The sequence below is a fragment of the Leptodactylus fuscus genome, chromosome 10 (assembly GCF_031893055.1).
Source record: "Leptodactylus fuscus isolate aLepFus1 chromosome 10, aLepFus1.hap2, whole genome shotgun sequence".
Classification (NCBI taxonomy): domain Eukaryota; kingdom Metazoa; phylum Chordata; class Amphibia; order Anura; family Leptodactylidae; genus Leptodactylus; species Leptodactylus fuscus.
In genome coordinates, this window is record NC_134274.1 from 74,983,891 (window position 1) to 75,007,992 (window position 24,102).

The following is a 24,102-nucleotide window of genomic DNA, read 5'->3' on the forward strand; positions in this document are numbered from 1 at the left end:
CACGGAACTCGATGACCTCACAATGTATCTCTATGACATCATCACGGAACTCGATGACCTCACAATGTAACACTATAACATCATCACGGAACTCGATGACCTCACAATGTATCTCTATGACATCATCACGGAACTCGATGACATCACAATGTAACACTATGACATCATCACAGAACTCGATGACCTCACAAGGTATCTCTATGACATCATCACGGAACTCAATGACCTCACAATGTATCTCTATGACATCATCACGGAACTCGGTGACCTCACAATGTATCTCTATGACATCATCACGGAACTCGATGACATCACAATGTAACACTATGACATCATCACAGAACTCGATGACCTCACAAGGTATCTCTATGACATCATCACGGAACTCGATGACCTCACAATGTATCTCTATGACATCATCACGGAACTCGATGACCTCACAATGTATCTCTATGACATCATCATAGAACTCGATGACATCACAATGTAACACTATGACATCATCACGGAACTCGATGACCTCACAATGTATCTCTATGACATCATCACGGATCTCGATGACATCACAATGTAACACTATGACATCATCACAGAACTCGATGACCTCACAATGTAACTCTATGACATCATCACGGAACTCGATGACCTCACAATGTTTCTCTATGACATCATCACGGAACTCGATGACCTCACAATGTATCTCTATGACATTATCACGGAACTCGATGATCTCACAATGTATCTCTATGACATCATCACGGAACTCGATGACCTCACAATGTATCTCTATGACATCATAACGGAACTCGATGACCTCACAATGTATCTCTATGACAACATCACGGAACTGGAAGACATCACAATTTAACACGATGACATCATCACAGAACTCGATGACCTCACAATGTATCTCTATGACATCATCACAGAACTCGATGACCTCACAATGTTTCTCTATGACATCATCACGGAACTCGATGACCTCACAATGTATCTCTATGACATCATCTCGGAACTCGATGACATCATCACGGAACTCGATGATCTCACAATGTAACACTATGACATCATCACGGAACTCGGTGACCTCACAATGTATCTCTATGACATCATCACGGAACTCGATGACCTCACAATGTATCTCTATGACATCATCACGGAACTCGATGACCTCACAATGTAACACTATAACATCATCACGGAACTCGATGACCTCACAATGTATCTCTATGACAGCATCACGGAACTGGATGACATCACAATGTAACACTATGACATCATCACAGAACTCGATGACCTCACAATGTATCTCTATGACATCATCACGGAACTCGATGACCTCACAATGTTTCTCTATGACATCATCACGGAACTCAATGACCTCACAATGTATCTCTATGACATCATCACGGAACTCAATGATATCATCACGGAACTCAATGACCTCATAATGTAACACTATGACATCATCACGGAAATCGGTGACCTCACAATGTATCTCTATGACATCATCACGGAACTCGATGACCTCACGGAACTCGGTGACCTCACAATGTATCTCTATGACATCATCACGGAACTCGATGACCTCACAATGTTTCTCTATGACATCATCATGGAACTCGATGACATCATCACGGAACTCGATGACCTCACAATGTATCTCTATGACATCATTACGGAACTCGATGACCTCACAATGTTTCTCTATGACATCAACACGGAACTCGATGACCTCACAATGTATCTCTATGACATCATCGCGGAACTCGATGACATCGTCACGGAACTCGATGACCTCACAATGTAACACTATGACATCACCACGGAACTTGGTGACCTCACAATGTATCTCTATGACATCATCACAGAACTCGATGACCTCACAATGTATCTCTATGACATCATCGCGGAACTCGATGACATCATCACGGAGATCGATGACCTCACAATGTAACACTATGACATCATCACGGAACTAGATGACCTCACAATGTATCTCTATGACATCATCACAGAACCTGAAGACCTCACAAGGTATCTCTATGACATCATCACGGAACTCGATGACCTCACAATGTATCTCTATGACATCATCACGGAACTCGGTGACCTCACAATGTATCTCTATGACATCATCACGGAACTCGATGACCTCACAATGTATCTCTATAACATCATCACGGAACTCGATGAAATCACAATGTATCTCTATGACATCATCACGGAACTCGATGACCTCACAATGTATCTCTATGACATCATCACAGAACTCGATGACATCACAATGTAACACTATGACATCATCACGGAACTCTTTGACCTCACAATGTATCTCTATGACATCATCACGGAACTCGATGACCTCACAATGTTTCTCTATGACATCATCACGGAACTCGATGACATCACAATGTAACTATGACATCATCACGTAACTCGATGACATCACGGAACTCGGTGACCTCACAATGTATCTCTATGACATCATCACGGAACTCGATGACCTCACAATGTTTCTCTATGACATCATTACGGAACTCGATGACCTCACAATGTTTCTCTATGACATCAACACGGAACTCGATGACCTCACAATGTATCTCTATGACATCATCACGGAACTCGATGACATCATCACGGAACTCGATGACCTCACAATGTATCTCTATGACATCATTACGGAACTCGATGACCTCACAATGTTTCTCTATGAAATTAACACGGAACTCGATGACCTCACAATGTATCTCTATGACATCATCACGGAACTCGATGACATCGTCACGGAACTCGATGACCTCACAATGTAACACTATGACATCACCACGGAACTTGGTGACCTCACAATGTATCTCTATGACATCATCACAGAACTCGATGACCTCACAATGTATCTCTATGACATCATCACGGAACTCGATGACATCATCACGGAGCTCGATGACCTCACAATGTAACACTATGACATCATCACGGAACTCGATGACCTCACAATGTATCTCTATGACATCATCACAGAACTCGATGACCTCACAATGTATCTCTATGACATCATCACGGAACTCGATGAAATCACAATGTATCTCTATGACATCATCACGGAACTCGATGACCTCACAATGTATCTCTATGACATCATCACAGAACTCGATGACATCACAATGTAACACTATGACATCATCACGGAACTCTTTGACCTCACAATGTATCTCTATGACCATCACGGAACTCGATGACATCATAATGTAACACTATGACATCATCACAGAACTCGATGACCTCACAATGTATCTCTATGACATCATCACAGAACTCGATGACCTCACAATGTTTCTCTATGACATCATCACGGAACTCGATGACATCATCACGGAACTCGATGACCTCACAATGTAACACTATGACATCATCACGGAACTCGGTGACCTCACAATGTATCTCTATGACATCATCACGGAACTCGATGACCTCACAATGTATCTCTATGACATCATCACGGAACTCGATGAAATCACAATGTATCTCTATGACATCATCACGGAACTCGATGACCTCACAATGTATCTCTATGACATCATCACAGAACTCGATGACATCACAATGTAACACTATGACATCATCACGGAACTCTTTGACCTCACAATGTATCTCTATGACCATCACGGAACTCGATGACATCATAATGTAACACTATGACATCATCACAGAACTCGATGACCTCACAATGTATCTCTATGACATCATCACGGAACTCGATGACCTCACAATGTTTCTCTATGACATCATCACGGAACTCGATGACATCATCACGGAACTCGATGACCTCACAATGTAACACTATGACATCACCACGGAACTCGGTGACCTCACAATGTATCTCTATGACATCATCACAGAACTCGATGACCTCACAATGTATCTCTATGACATCATCACGGAACTCGATGACCTCACAATGTATCTCTATGACATCACGGAACTCGATGACCTCACAATGTTTCTCTATGACATCATCACGGAACTCAATGACCTCACAATGTATCTCTATGACATTATCACGGAACTCGATGACATCGTCACGGAACTCGATGACCTCACAATTTAACACTATGACATCACCACGGAACTCGGTGACCTCACAATGTAACACTATGACATCACCACGGAACTCGGTGACCTCACAATGTATCTCTATGACATCATCACAGAACTCGATGACCTCACAATGTATCTCTATGACATCATCACGGAACTCGATGACATCATCACGGAGCTTGATGACCTCACAATGTAACACTATGACATCATCACGGAACTCGATGACCTCACAATGTATCTCTATGACATCATCACGGAACTCGATGACCTCACAATGTATCTCTATGACATCATCACGGAACTCGATGACATCACGGAACTATATGACCTCACAATGTATCTCTATGACATCATCACGGAACTCGATGACCTCACAATGTATCTCTATGACATCATCACGGAACTCGACGACATCGTCATGGAACTCGGTGATCTCACAATGTACCTCTATGACATCATCACGGAACTCGATGACCTCACAACGTATCTATATGACATCATCACGGAACTCGATGACATCATCACGGAACTCGATGACCTCACAATGTAACACTATGACATCATCAGGGAACTCGGTGACCTCACAATGTATCTCTATGACATCATCGCGGAACTCGATGACATCACAATGTAACACTATGACATCATCACGGAACTCGACCTCACAATGTATCTCTATGACATCATCACGGAACTCGATGACATCACAATGTATCTCTATGACATCATCACGGAACTCGATGACCTCACAATGTATCTATAAGACATCATCTCGGAACTCGATAACCTCACAATGTTTCTCTATGACATCATCACGGAACTCGATGACCTCACAATGTATCTCTATGACATCATCACGGAACTCGATGACATCATCACGGAACTCGATGACCTCACAATGTATCTGTATGACATCATCACGGAACTCGATGACATCACAATGTAACCATGACATCATCACGGAACTCGATGACATCACAGAACTTGATGACCTCACAATGTATCCCTATGACATCATCACGGAACTCGATGACATCATCACGGAACTCGATGACATCATCACGGAACTCTATGACATCATCACGGAACTTGATGACCTCACAATGTTTCTCTATGACATCATCACGGAACTCGATGACATCACAATGTAACTATGACATCATCACGGAACTCGATGACATCACGGAACTATATGACCTCACAATGTATCTCTATGACATCATCACGGAACTCGATGACCTCACAATGTATCTCTATGACATCATCACGGAACTCGACGACATCGTCATGGAACTCGGTGATCTCACAATGTACCTCTATGACATCATCACGGAACTCGATGACCTCACAATGTATCTATATGACATCATCACGGAACTCGATGACATCATCACGGAACTCGATGACCTCACAATGTAACACTATGACATCATCAGGGAACTCGGTGACCTCACAATGTATCTCTATGACATCATCACGGAACTCGATGACATCACAATGTAACACTATGACATCATCACGGAACTCGACCTCACAATGTATCTCTATGACATCATCACGGAACTCGATGACATCACAATGTATCTCTATGACATCATCACGGAACTCGATGACCTCACAATGTATCTCTAAGACATCATCACGGAACTCGATAACCTCACAATGTTTCTCTATGACATCATCACGGAACTCGATGACCTCACAATGTATCTCTATGACATCATCACGGAACTCGATGACATCATCACGGAACTCTATGACCTCACAATGTATCTGTATGACATCATCACGGAACTCGATGACATCACAATGTAACTATGACATCATCACGGAACTCGATGACATCACGGAACTTGATGCCCTCACAATGTATCCCTATGACATCATCACGGAACTCGATGACATCATCACGGAACTCCATGACCTCACAATGTAACACTATGACATCATCACGGAACTTGATGACCTCACAATGTTTCTCTATGACATCATCACGGAACTCGATGACATCACAATGTAACTATGACATCATCACGGAACTCGATGACATCACGGAACTATATGACCTCACAATGTATCTCTATGACATCATCACAGAACTCGATGACCTCACAATGTATCTCTATGACATCATCACGGAACTCGATGACATCGTCATGGAACTCGGTGACCTCACAATGTACCTCTATGACATCATCACGGAACTCGATGACCTCACAATGTATCTATATGACATCATCACGGAACTCGATGACATCATCACGGAACTCGATGACCTCACAATGTAACACTATGACATCATCGCGGAACTCGATGACCTCACAATGTATCTCTATGACATCATTGCGGAACTCGATGACATCACAATGTAACACTATGACATCATCACGGAACTCGACCTCACAATGTATCTCTATGACATCATCACGGAACTCGATGACTTCACAATGTATCTCTATGACATCATCACGGAACTCGATGACATCACAATGTAACTATGACACCATCACGGAACTCGATGACCTCACAATGTAATTCTATGACATCATCACGGAACTTGATGACCTCACAATGTATCTTTATGACATCATCACGGAACTCGATGACATTATCACGGAACTCGATGACCTCACAATGTAACACTATGACATCATCACGGAACTCGGTGACCTCACAATGTATCTCTATGACATCATCACGGAACTCGATGACCTCACAATGTATATCTATGACATCATCACGGAACTCAATGACTTCACAATGTATCTCTATGACATCATCACGGAACTCGATGACATCATCACGGAACTCGATGACCTCACAATGTTTCTCTATGACATCATCACGGAACTCGATGACGTCACAATGTATCTCTATGGCATCATCACGGAACTCAATGACCTCACAATGTTTCTCTATGATATCATCACGGAAATCGATGACCTCACAATGTATTTCTATGACATCATCACGGAACTCGATGACATCACAATGTAACTATGACATCATCACGGTACTCGATGACATCACAATGTAACACTATGACATTATCACGGAACTCGATGACCTCACAATGTATCTCTATGACATCATCACGGAACTCGATGACCGCACAATGTATCTCTATGACATCATCACGGAACTCGATGACATCATCACGGAACTCGATGACCTCACAATGTATCTCTATGACATCATCATGGAACTCGATGACCTCACAATGTATCTCTATGACATCACCACGGAACTCGATGACCTCACAATGTATCTCTATGACATCATCACGGAACTCGATGACCTCACAATGTTTCTCTATGACATCATCACGGACCTCGATGACCTCTCAATGTATCTCTATGACATCATCACGGAACTCGATGACATCACAATGTAACTATGACATCATCACAGAACTCGATGACATCACAATGTATATCTATGACATCATCACGGAACTCGATGACCTCACAATGTAACACTATGACATCATCACGGAACTCGATGACCTCACAATGTATCTCTATGACATCATCACGGAACTCGATGACCTCACAATGTATCTCTATGACATCATCACGGAACTCGATGACCTCACAATGTTTCTCTATGACATCATCACGGAACTCAATGACCTCACGATGTATCTCTATGACATCATCACGGAACTCGATGACATCATCACGGAACTCGATGACCTCACAATGTAACACTATGACATCACCACGGAACTCGGTGACCTCACAATGTATCTCTATGACATCATCACGGAACTCGATGACCTCACAATGTATCTCTATGACATCATCGCGGAACTCGATGACATCATCACGGAGATCGATGACCTCACAATGTAACACTATGACATCATCACGGAACTAGATGACCTCACAATGTATCTCTATGACATCATCACGGAACTCGATGACATCACAATGTAACACTATGACATCATCACAGAACTTGATGACCTCACAAGGTATCTCTATGACATCATCACGGAACTCGATGACCTCACAATGTATCTCTATGACATCATCACGGAACTCGGTGACCTCACAATGTATCTCTATGACATCATCACGGAACTCGATGACCTCACAATGTATCTCTATGACATCATCACGAAACTCGATGAAATCACAATGTATCTCTATGACATCATCACGGAACTCGATGACCTCACAATGTATCTCTATGATATCATCACAGAACTCGATGACATCACAATGTAACACTATGACATCATCACGGAACTCTTTGACCTCACAATGTATCTCTATGACCATCACGGAACTCGATGACATCATAATGTAACACTATGACATCATCACAGAACTCGATGACCTCACAATGTATCTCTATGACGTCATCACAGAACTCGATGACCTCACAATGTTTCTCTATGACATCATCACGGAACTCGATGACATCATCACGGAACTCGATGACCTCACAATTTCACACTATGACATCATCACGGAACTCGGTGACCTCACAATGTATCTCTATGACATCATCACGGAACTCGATGACCTCACAATGTATCTCTATGACATCATCACGGAACTCGACGACATCGTCATGGAACTCGGTGACCTCACAATGTATCTCTATGACATCATTGCGGAACTCGATGACATCACAATGTAACACTATGACATCATCACAGAACTCAATGACCTCACAAGGTATCTCTATGACATCATCACGGAACTCGATGACCTCACAATGTATCTCTATGACATCATCACGGAACTCGGTGACCTCACAATGTATCTCTATGACATCATCACGGAACTCGATGACCTCACAATGTATCTCTATGACATCATCACGGAACTCGATGATCTCACAATGTAACACTATGACATCATCACGGAACTCGGTGACCTCACAATGTATCTCTATGACATCATCACGGAACTCGATGACCTCACAATGTATCTCTATGACATCATCACGGAACTCGATGACCTCACAATGTAACACTATAACATCATCACGGAACTCGATGACCTCACAATGTATCTCTATGACATCATCACGGAACTCGATGACATCACAATGTAACACTATGACATCATCACAGAACTCGATGACCTCACAAGGTATCTCTATGACATCATCACGGAACTCAATGACCTCACAATGTATCTCTATGACATCATCACGGAACTCGGTGACCTCACAATGTATCTCTATGACATCATCACGGAACTCGATGACATCACAATGTAACACTATGACATCATCACAGAACTCGATGACCTCACAAGGTATCTCTATGACATCATCACGGAACTCGATGACCTCACAATGTATCTATATGACATCATCACGGAACTCGATGACATCATCACGGAACTCGATGACCTCACAATGTAACACTATGACATCATCAGGGAACTCGGTGACCTCACAATGTATCTCTATGACATCATCGCGGAACTCGATGACATCACAATGTAACACTATGACATCATCACGGAACTCGACCTCACAATGTATCTCTATGACATCATCACGGAACTCGATGACATCACAATGTATCTCTATGACATCATCACGGAACTCGATGACCTCACAATGTATCTATAAGACATCATCTCGGAACTCGATAACCTCACAATGTTTCTCTATGACATCATCACGGAACTCGATGACCTCACAATGTATCTCTATGACATCATCACGGAACTCGATGACATCATCACGGAACTCGATGACCTCACAATGTATCTGTATGACATCATCACGGAACTCGATGACATCACAATGTAACTATGACATCATCACGGAACTCGATGACATCACAGAACTTGATGACCTCACAATGTATCCCTATGACATCATCACGGAACTCGATGACATCATCACGGAACTCGATGACATCATCACGGAACTCTATGACATCATCACGGAACTTGATGACCTCACAATGTTTCTCTATGACATCATCACGGAACTCGATGACATCACAATGTAACTATGACATAATCACGGAACTCGATGACATCACGGAACTATATGACCTCACAATGTATCTCTATGACATCATCACGGAACTCGATGACCTCACAATGTATCTCTATGACATCATCACGGAACTCGACGACATCGTCATGGAACTCGGTGATCTCACAATGTACCTCTATGACATCATCACGGAACTCGATGACCTCACAATGTATCTATATGACATCATCACGGAACTCGATGACATCATCACGGAACTCGATGACCTCACAATGTAACACTATGACATCATCAGGGAACTCGGTGACCTCACAATGTATCTCTATGACATCATCACAGAACTCGATGACATCACAATGTAACACTATGACATCATCACGGAACTCGACCTCACAATGTATCTCTATGACATCATCACGGAACTCGATGACATCACAATGTATCTCTATGACATCATCACGGAACTCGATGACCTCACAATGTATCTCTAAGACATCATCACGGAACTCGATAACCTCACAATGTTTCTCTATGACATCATCACGGAACTCGATGACCTCACAATGTATCTCTATGACATCATCACGGAACTCGATGACATCATCACGGAACTCTATGACCTCACAATGTATCTGTATGACATCATCACGGAACTCGATGACATCACAATGTAACTATGACATCATCACGGAACTCGATGACATCACGGAACTTGATGCCCTCACAATGTATCCCTATGACATCATCACGGAACTCGATGACATCATCACGGAACTCCATGACCTCACAATGTAACACTATGACATCATCACGGAACTTGATGACCTCACAATGTTTCTCTATGACATCATCACGGAACTCGATGACATCACAATGTAACTATGACATCATCACGGAACTCGATGACATCACGGAACTATATGACCTCACAATGTATCTCTATGACATCATCAAAGAACTCGATGACCTCACAATGTATCTCTATGACATCATCACGGAACTCGATGACATCGTCATGGAACTCGGTGACCTCACAATGTACCTCTATGACATCATCACGGAACTCGATGACCTCACAATGTATCTATATGACATCATCACGGAACTCGATGACATCATCACGGAACTCGATGACCTCACAATGTAACACTATGACATCATCGCGGAACTCGATGACCTCACAATGTATCTCTATGACATCATTGCGGAACTCGATGACATCACAATGTAACACTATGACATCATCACGGAACTCGACCTCACAATGTATCTCTATGACATCATCACGGAACTCGATGACCTCACAATGTATCTCTATGACATCATCACGGAACTCGATGACATCACAATGTAACTATGACACCATCACGGAACTCGATGACCTCACAATGTAATTCTATGACATCATCACGGAACTTGATGACCTCACAATGTATCTTTATGACATCATCACGGAACTCGATGACATCATCACGGAACTCGATGACCTCACAATGTAACACTATGACATCATCACGGAACTCGGTGACCTCACAATGTATCTCTATGACATCATCACGGAACTCGATGACCTCACAATGTATATCTATGACATCATCACGGAACTCAATGACTTCACAATGTATCTCTATGACATCATCACGGAACTCGATGACATCATCACGGAACTCGATGACCTCACAATGTTTCTCTATGACATCATCACGGAACTCGATGACGTCACAATGTATCTCTATGGCATCATCACGGAACTCAATGACCTCACAATGTTTCTCTATGATATCATCACGGAAATCGATGACCTCACAATGTATTTCTATGACATCATCACGGAACTCGATGACATCACAATGTAACTATGACATCATCACGGTACTCGATGACATCACAATGTAACACTATGACATTATCACGGAACTCGATGACCTCACAATGTATCTCTATGACATCATCACGGAACTCGATGACCGCACAATGTATCTCTATGACATCATCACGGAACTCGATGACATCATCACGGAACTCGATGACCTCACAATGTATCTCTATGACATCATCATGGAACTCGATGACCTCACAATGTATCTCTATGACATCACCACGGAACTCGATGACCTCACAATGTATCTCTATGACATCATCACGGAACTCGATGACCTCACAATGTTTCTCTATGACATCATCACGGACCTCGATGACCTCTCAATGTATCTCTATGACATCATCACGGAACTCGATGACATCACAATGTAACTATGACATCATCACAGAACTCGATGACATCACAATGTATATCTATGACATCATCACGGAACTCGATGACCTCACAATGTAACACTATGACATCATCACGGAACTCGATGACCTCACAATGTATCTCTATGACATCATCACGGAACTCGATGACCTCACAATGTATCTCTATGACATCATCACGGAACTCGATGACCTCACAATGTTTCTCTATGACATCATCACGGAACTCAATGACCTCACGATGTATCTCTATGACATCATCACGGAACTCGATGACATCATCACGGAACTCGATGACCTCACAATGTAACACTATGACATCACCACGGAACTCGGTGACCTCACAATGTATCTCTATGACATCATCACGGAACTCGATGACCTCACAATGTATCTCTATGACATCATCGCGGAACTCGATGACATCATCACGGAGATCGATGACCTCACAATGTAACACTATGACATCATCACGGAACTAGATGACCTCACAATGTATCTCTATGACATCATCACAGAACTCGATGACATCACAATGTAACACTATGACATCATCACAGAACTTGATGACCTCACAAGGTATCTCTATGACATCATCACGGAACTCGATGACCTCACAATGTATCTCTATGACATCATCACGGAACTCGGTGACCTCACAATGTATCTCTATGACATCATCACGGAACTCGATGACCTCACAATGTATCTCTATGACATCATCACGGAACTCGATGAAATCACAATGTATCTCTATGACATCATCACGGAACTCGATGACCTCACAATGTATCTCTATGATATCATCACAGAACTCGATGACATCACAATGTAACACTATGACATCATCACGGAACTCTTTGACCTCACAATGTATCTCTATGACCATCACGGAACTCGATGACATCATAATGTAACACTATGACATCATCACAGAACTCGATGACCTCACAATGTATCTCTATGACGTCATCACAGAACTCGATGACCTCACAATGTTTCTCTATGACATCATCACGGAACTCGATGACATCATCACGGAACTCGATGACCTCACAATGTAACACTATGACATCATCACGGAACTCGGTGACCTCACAATGTATCTCTATGACATCATCACGGAACTCGATGACCTCACAATGTATCTCTATGACATCATCACGGAACTCGATGAAATCACAATGTATCTCTATGACATCATCACGGAACTCGATGACCTCACAATGTATCTCTATGACATCATCACAGAACTCGATGACATCACAATGTAACACTATGACATCATCACGGAACTCTTTGACCTCACAATGTATCTCTATGACCATCACGGAACTCGATGACATCATAATGTAACACTATGACATCATCACAGAACTCGATGACCTCACAATGTATCTCTATGACATCATCACGGAACTCGATGACCTCACAATGTTTCTCTTTGACATCATCACGGACCTCGATGACCTCTCAATGTATCTCTATGACATCATCACGGAACTCGATGACATCACAATGTAACTATGACATCATCACAGAACTCGATGACCTCACAATGTATATCTATGACATCATCACGGAACTCGATGACTTCACAATGTATCTCTATGACATCATCACGGAACTCGATGACATCATCACGGAACTCGATGACCTCACAATGTTTCTCTATGACATCATCACGGAACTCGATGACGTCACAATGTATCTCTATGACATCATCACAGAACTCGATGACCTCACAATGTATCTCTATGTCATCATCACGGAACTCGATGACATCACAATGTAACTATGACATCATCACGGAACTCGGTGACCTCAAAATGTATCTCTATGACATCATTACGGAACTCGATGACCTCACAATGTATCTCTAAGACATCATCACGGAACTCGATAACCTCACAATGTTTCTCTATGACATCATCACGGAACTCGATGACCTCACAATGTATCTCTATGACATCATCACGGAACTCGATGGCATCACAATGTAACACTATGACATCATCACGGAACTTGATGACCTCACAATGTATCTCTATGACATCATCACGGAACTCGATGACCTCACAATGTATCTGTATGACATCATCACGGAACTCGATGACATCACAATGTAACTATGACATCATCACGGAACTCGATGACATCACGGAACTTGATGACCTCACAATGTATCTCTATGACATCATCACGGAACTCGATGACATCATCACGGAACTCGATGACATCACAATGTTTCGCTATGACATCATCACGGAACTCGATGACATCACAATGTAACTATGACACCATTACGGAACTCGATGACCTCACAATGTAATTCTATGACATCATCACGGAACTTGATGACCTCACAATGTATCTTTATGACATCATCACGGAACTCGATGACATCATCACGGAACTCGATGACCTCACAATGTAACACTATGACATCATCACGGAACTCGGTGACCTCACAATGTATCTCTATGACATCATCACAGAACTCGATGACCTCACAATGTATATCTATGACATCATCACAGAAGTCGATGACATCATCACGGAACTCGATGACCTCACAATGTATATCTATGACATCATCACGGAACTCAATGACTTCACAATGTATCTCTATGACATCATCACGGAACTCGATGACATCATCACGGAACTCGGTGACCTCACAATATATGTCTATGACATAACCACGGAGCTTGATGACCTCACAATGTATCTCTATGACATCATCACAGAACTCGATGACATCATCACGGAACTCGATGACATCATCACGGAACTCGATGACCTCACAATTTCACACTATGACATCATCACGGAACTCGATGACCTCACAATGTATCTCTATGACATCATCACGGAACTCGACGACATCGTCATGGAACTCGGTGACCTCACAATGTATCTCTATGACATCATTGCGGAACTCGATGACATCACAATGTAACACTATGACATCATCACAGAACTCAATGACCTCACAAGGTATCTCTATGACATCATCACGGAACTCGATGACCTCACAATGTATCTCTATGACATCATCACGGAACTCGGTGACCTCACAATGTATCTCTATGACATCATCACGGAACTCGATGACCTCACAATGTATCTCTATGACATCATCACGGAACTCGATGATCTCACAATGTAACACTATGACATCATCACGGAACTCGGTGACCTCACAATGTATCTCTATGACATCATCACGGAACTCGATGACCTCACAATGTATCTCTATGACATCATCACGGAACTCGATGACCTCACAATGTAACACTATAACATCATCACGGAACTCGATGACCTCACAATGTATCTCTATGACATCATCACGGAACTCGATGACATCACAATGTAACACTATGACATCATCACAGAACTCGATGACCTCACAAGGTATCTCTATGACATCATCACGGAACTCGATGACATCACAATGTAACTATGACATCATCACGGAACTCGATGACATCACGGAACTATATGACCTCACAATGTATCTCTATGACATCATCACGGAACTCGATGACCTCACAATGTATCTCTATGACATCATCACGGAACTCGACGACATCGTCATGGAACTCGGTGATCTCACAATGTACCTCTATGACATCATCACGGAACTCGATGACCTCACAATGTATCTATATGACATCATCACGGAACTCGATGACATCATCACGGAACTCGATGACCTCACAATGTAACACTATGACATCATCAGGGAACTCGGTGACCTCACAATGTATCTCTATGACATCATCGCGGAACTCGATGACATCACAATGTAACACTATGACATCATCACGGAACTCGACCTCACAATGTATCTCTATGACATCATCACGGAACTCGATGACATCACAATGTATCTCTATGACATCATCATGGAACTCGATGACCTCACAATGTATCTCTAAGACATCATCACGGAACTCGATAACCTCACAATGTTTCTCTATGACATCATCACGGAACTCGATGACCTCACAATGTATCTCTATGACATCATCACGGAACTCGATGACATCATCACAGAACTCTATGACCTCACAATGTATCTGTATGACATCATCACGGAACTCGATGACATCACAATGTAACTATGACATCATCACGGAACTCGATGACATCACGGAACTTGATGCCCTCACAATGTATCCCTATGACATCATCACGGAACTCGATGACATCATCACGGAACTCCATGACCTCACAATGTAACACTATGACATCATCACGGAACTTGATGACCTCACAATGTTTCTCTATGACATCATCACGGAACTCGATGACATCACAATGTAACTATGACATCATCACGGAACTCGATGACATCACGGAACTATATGACCTCACAATGTAACACTATGACATCATCAGGGAACTCGGTGACCTCACAATGTATCTCTATGACATCATCGCGGAACTCGATGACATCACAATGTAACACTATGACATCATCACGGAACTCGACCTCACAATGTATCTCTATGACATCATCACGGAACTCGATGACCTCACAATGTATCTCTATGACATCATCACGGAACTCGATGACATCACAATGTAACTATGACACCATCACGGAACTCGATGACCTCACAATGTAATTCTATGACATCATCACGGAACTTGATGACCTCACAATGTATCTTTATGACATCATCACGGAACTCGATGACATCATCACGGAACTCGATGACCTCACAATGTAACACTATGACATCATCACGGAACTCGGTGACCTCACAATGTATCTCTATGACATCATCACGGAACTCGATGACCTCACAATGTATATCTATGACATCATCACGGAACTCAATGACTTCACAATGTATCTCTATGACATCATCACGGAACTCGATGACATCATCACGGAACTCGATGACCTCACAATGTATCTCTATGACATCATCACGGAACTCGATGACCTCACAATGTTTCTCTTTGACATCATCACGGACCTCGATGACCTCTCAATGTATCTCTATGACATCATCACGGAACTCGATGACATCACAATGTAACTATGACATCATCACAGAACTCGATGACCTCACAATGTATATCTATGACATCATCACGGAACTCGATGACTTCACAATGTATCTCTATGACATCATCACGGAACTCGATGACATCATCACGGAACTCGATGACCTCACAATGTTTCTCTATGACATCATCACGGAACTCGATGACGTCACAATGTATCTCTATGACATCATCACGGAACTCGATGACCTCACAATGTATCTCTATGTCATCATCACGGAACTCGATGACATCACAATGTAACTATGACATCATCACGGAACTCGGTGACCTCAAAATGTATCTCTATGACATCATTACGGAACTCGATGACCTCACAATGTATCTCTAAGACATCATCACGGAACTCGATAACCTCACAATGTTTCTCTATGACATCATCACGGAACTCGATGACCTCACAATGTATCTCTATGACATCATCACGGAACTCGATGGTATCACAATGTAACACTATGACATCATCACGGAACTTGATGACCTCACAATGTATCTCTATGACATCATCACGGAACTCGATGACCTCACAATGTATCTGTATGACATCATCACGGAACTCGATGACATCACAATGTAACTATGACATCATCACGGAACTCGATGACATCACGGAACTTGATGACCTCACAATGTATCTCTATGACATCATCACGGAACTCGATGACATCACAATGTTTCGCTATGACATCATCACGGAACTCGATGACATCACAATGTAACTATGACACCATTACGGAACTCGATGACCTCACATTGTAATTCTATGACATCATCACGGAACTTGATGACCTCACAATGTATCTTTATGACATCATCACGGAACTCGATGACATCATCACGGAACTTGATGACCTCACAATGTAACACTATGACATCATCACGGAACTCGGTGACCTCACAATGTATCTCTATGACATCATCACAGAACTCGATGACCTCACAATGTATATCTATGACATCATCACAGAAGTCGATGACATCATCACGGAACTCGATGACCTCACAATGTATATCTATGACATCATCACGGAACTCAATGACTTCACAATGTATCTCTATGACATCATCACGGAACTCGATGACATCATCACGGAACTCGGTGACCTCACAATATATGTCTATGACATAACCACGGAGCTTGATGACCTCACAATGTATCTCTATGACATCATCACAGAACTCGATGACATCATCACGGAACTCGATGACATCATCACGGAACTCGATGACCTCACAATTTCACACTATGACATCATCACGGAACTCGATGACCTCACAATGTATCTCTATGACATCATCACGGAACTCGACGACATCGTCATGGAACTCGGTGACCTCACAATGTATCTCTATGACATCATTGCGGAACTCGATGACATCACAATGTAACACTATGACATCATCACAGAACTCAATGACCTCACAAGGTATCTCTATGACATCATCACGGAACTCGATGACCTCACAATGTATCTCTATGACATCATCACGGAACTCGGTGACCTCACAATGTATCTCTATGACATCATCACGGAACTCGATGACCTCACAATGTATCTCTATGACATCATCACGGAACTCGATGATCTCACAATGTAACACTATGACATCATCACGGAACTCGGTGACCTCACAATGTATCTCTATGACATCATCACGGAACTCGATGACCTCACAATGTATCTCTATGACATCATCACGGAACTCGATGACCTCACAATGTAACACTATAACATCATCACGGAACTCGATGACCTCACAATGTATCTCTATGACATCATCACGGAACTCGATGACATCACAATGTAACACTATGACATCATCACAGAACTCGATGACCTCACAAGGTATCTCTATGACATCATCACGGAACTCAATGACCTCACAATGTATCTCTATGACATCATCACGGAACTCGGTGACCTCACAATGTATCTCTATGACATCATCACGGAACTCGATGACATCACAATGTAACACTATGACATCATCACAGAACTCGATGACCTCACAAGGTATCTCTATGACATCATCACGGAACTCGATGACCTCACAATGTATCTATATGACATCATCACGGAACTCGATGACATCATCACGGAACTCGATGACCTCACAATGTAACACTATGACATCATCAGGGAACTCGGTGACCTCACAATGTATCTCTATGACATCATCGCGGAACTCGATGACATCACAATGTAACACTATGACATCATCACGGAACTCGACCTCACAATGTATCTCTATGACATCATCACGGAACTCGATGACATCACAATGTATCTCTATGACATCATCACGGAACTCGATGACCTCACAATGTATCTATAAGACATCATCTCGGAACTCGATAACCTCACAATGTTTCTCTATGACATCATCACGGAACTCGATGACCTCACAATGTATCTCTATGACATCATCACGGAACTCGATGACATCATCACGGAACTCGATGACCTCACAATGTATCTGTATGACATCATCACGGAACTCGATGACATCACAATGTAACTATGACATCATCACGGAACTCGATGACATCACAGAACTTGATGACCTCACAATATATCCCTATGACATCATCACGGAACTCGATGACATCATCACGGAACTCGATGACATCATCACGGAACTCTATTACATCATCACGGAACTTGATGACCTCACAATGTTTCTCTATGACATCATCACGGAACTCGATGACATCACAATGTAACTATGACATAATCACGGAACTCGATGACATCACGGAACTATATGACCTCACAATGTATCTCTATGACATCATCACGGAACTCGATGACCTCACAATGTATCTCTATGACATCATCACGGAACTCGACGACATCGTCATGGAACTCGGTGATCTCACAATGTACCTCTATGACATCATCACGGAACTCGATGACCTCACAATGTATCTATATGACATCATCACGGAACTCGATGACATCATCACGGAACTCGATGACCTCACAATGTAACACTATGACATCATCAGGGAACTCGGTGACCTCACAATGTATCTCTATGACATCATCACAGAACTCGATGACATCACAATGTAACACTATGACATCATCACGGAACTCGACCTCACAATGTATCTCTATGACATCATCACGGAACTCGATGACATCACAATGTATCTCTATGACATCATCACGGAACTCGATGACCTCACAATGTATCTCTAAGACATCATCACGGAACTCGATAACCTCACAATGTTTCTCTATGACATCATCACGGAACTCGATGACCTCACAATGTATCTCTATGACATCATCACGGAACTCGATGACATCATCACGGAACTCTATGACCTCACAATGTATCTGTATGACATCATCACGGAACTCGATGACATCACAATGTAACTATGACATCATCACGGAACTCGATGACATCACGGAACTTGATGCCCTCACAATGTATCCCTATGACATCATCACGGAACTCGATGACATCATCACGGAACTCCATGACCTCACAATGTAACACTATGACATCATCACGGAACTTGATGACCTCACAATGTTTCTCTATGACATCATCACGGAACTCGATGACATCACAATGTAACTATGACATCATCACGGAACTCGATGACATCACGGAACTATATGACCTCACAATGTATCTCTATGACATCATCAAAGAACTCGATGACCTCACAATGTATCTCTATGACATCATCACGGAACTCGATGACATCGTCATGGAACTCGGTGACCTCACAATGTACCTCTATGACATCATCACGGAACTCGATGACCTCACAATGTATCTATATGACATCATCACGGAACTCGATGACATCATCACGGAACTCGATGACCTCACAATGTAACACTATGACATCATCGCGGAACTCGATGACCTCACAATGTATCTCTATGACATCATTGCGGAACTCGATGACATCACAATGTAACACTATGACATCATCACGGAACTCGACCTCACAATGTATCTCTATGACATCATCACGGAACTCGATGACCTCACAATGTATCTCTATGACATCATCACGGAACTCGATGACATCACAATGTAACTATGACACCATCACGGAACTCGATGACCTCACAATGTAATTCTATGACATCATCACGGAACTTGATGACCTCACAATGTATCTTTATGACATCATCACGGAACTCGATGACATCATCACGGAACTCGATGACCTCACAATGTAACACTATGACATCATCACGGAACTCGGTGACCTCACAATGTATCTCTATGACATCATCACGGAACTCGATGACCTCACAATGTATATCTATGACATCATCACGGAACTCAATGACTTCACAATGTATCTCTATGACATCATCACGGAACTCGATGACATCATCACGGAACTCGATGACCTCACAATGTTTCTCTATGACATCATCACGGAACTCGATGACGTCACAATGTATCTCTATGGCATCATCACGGAACTCAATGACCTCACAATGTTTCTCTATGATATCATCACGGAAATCGATGACCTCACAATGTATTTCTATGACATCATCACGGAACTCGATGACATCACAATGTAACTATGACATCATCACGGTACTCGATGACATCACAATGTAACACTATGACATTATCACGGAACTCGATGACCTCACAATGTATCTCTATGACATCATCACGGAACTCGATGACCGCACAATGTATCTCTATGACATCATCACGGAACTCGATGACATCATCACGGAACTCGATGACCTCACAATGTATCTCTATGACATCATCATGGAACTCGATGACCTCACAATGTATCTCTATGACATCACCACAGAACTCGATGACCTCACAATGTATCTCTATGACATCATCACGGAACTCGATGACCTCACAATGTTTCTCTATGACATCATCACGGACCTCGATGACCTCTCAATGTATCTCTATGACATCATCACGGAACTCGATGACATCACAATGTAACTATGACATCATCACAGAACTCGATGACATCACAATGTATATCTATGACATCATCACGGAACTCGATGACCTCACAATGTAACACTATGACATCATCACGGAACTCGATGACCTCACAATGTATCTCTATGACATCATCACGGAACTGGATGACCTCACAATGTATCTCTATGACATCATCACGGAACTCGATGACCTCACAATGTTTCTCTATGACATCATCACGGAACTCAATGACCTCACGATGTATCTCTATGACATCATCACGGAACTCGATGACATCATCACGGAACTCGATGACCTCACAATGTAACACTATGACATCACCACGGAACTCGGTGACCTCACAATGTATCTCTATGACATCATCACGGAACTCGATGACCTCACAATGTATCTCTATGACATCATCGCGGAACTCGATGACATCATCACGGAGATCGATGACCTCACAATGTAACACTATGACATCATCACGGAACTAGATGACCTCACAATGTATCTCTATGACATCATCACGGAACTCGATGACATCACAATGTAACACTATGACATCATCACAGAACTTGATGACCTCACAAGGTATCTCTATGACATCATCACGGAACTCGATGACCTCACAATGTATCTCTATGACATCATCACGGAACTCGGTGACCTCACAATGTATCTCTATGACATCATCACGGAACTCGATGACCTCACAATGTATCTCTATGACATCATCACGAAACTCGATGAAATCACAATGTATCTCTATGACATCATCACGGAACTCGATGACCTCACAATGTATCTCTATGATATCATCACAGAACTCGATGACATCACAATGTAACACTATGACATCATCACGGAACTCTTTGACCTCACAATGTATCTCTATGACCATCACGGAACTCGATGACATCATAATGTAACACTATGACATCATCACAGAACTCGATGACCTCACAATGTATCTCTATGACGTCATCACAGAACTCGATGACCTCACAATGTTTCTCTATGACATCATCACGGAACTCGATGACATCATCACGGAACTCGATGACCTCACAATTTCACACTATGACATCATCACGGAACTCGGTGACCTCACAATGTATCTCTATGACATCATCACGGAACTCGATGACCTCACAATGTATCTCTATGACATCATCACGGAACTCGACGACATCGTCATGGAACTCGGTGACCTCACAATGTATCTCTATGACATCATTGCGGAACTCGATGACATCACAATGTAACACTATGACATCATCACAGAACTCAATGACCTCACAAGGTATCTCTATGACATCATCACGGAACTCGATGACCTCACAATGTATCTCTATGACATCATCACGGAACTCGGTGACCTCACAATGTATCTCTATGACATCATCACGGAACTCGATGACCTCACAATGTATCTCTATGACATCATCACGGAACTCGATGATCTCACAATGTAACACTATGACATCATCACGGAACTCGGTGACCTCACAATGTATCTCTATGACATCATCACGGAACTCGATGACCTCACAATGTATCTCTATGACATCATCACGGAACTCGATGACCTCACAATGTAACACTATAACATCATCACGGAACTCGATGACCTCACAATGTATCTCTATGACATCATCACGGAACTCGATGACATCACAATGTAACACTATGACATCATCACAGAACTCGATGACCTCACAA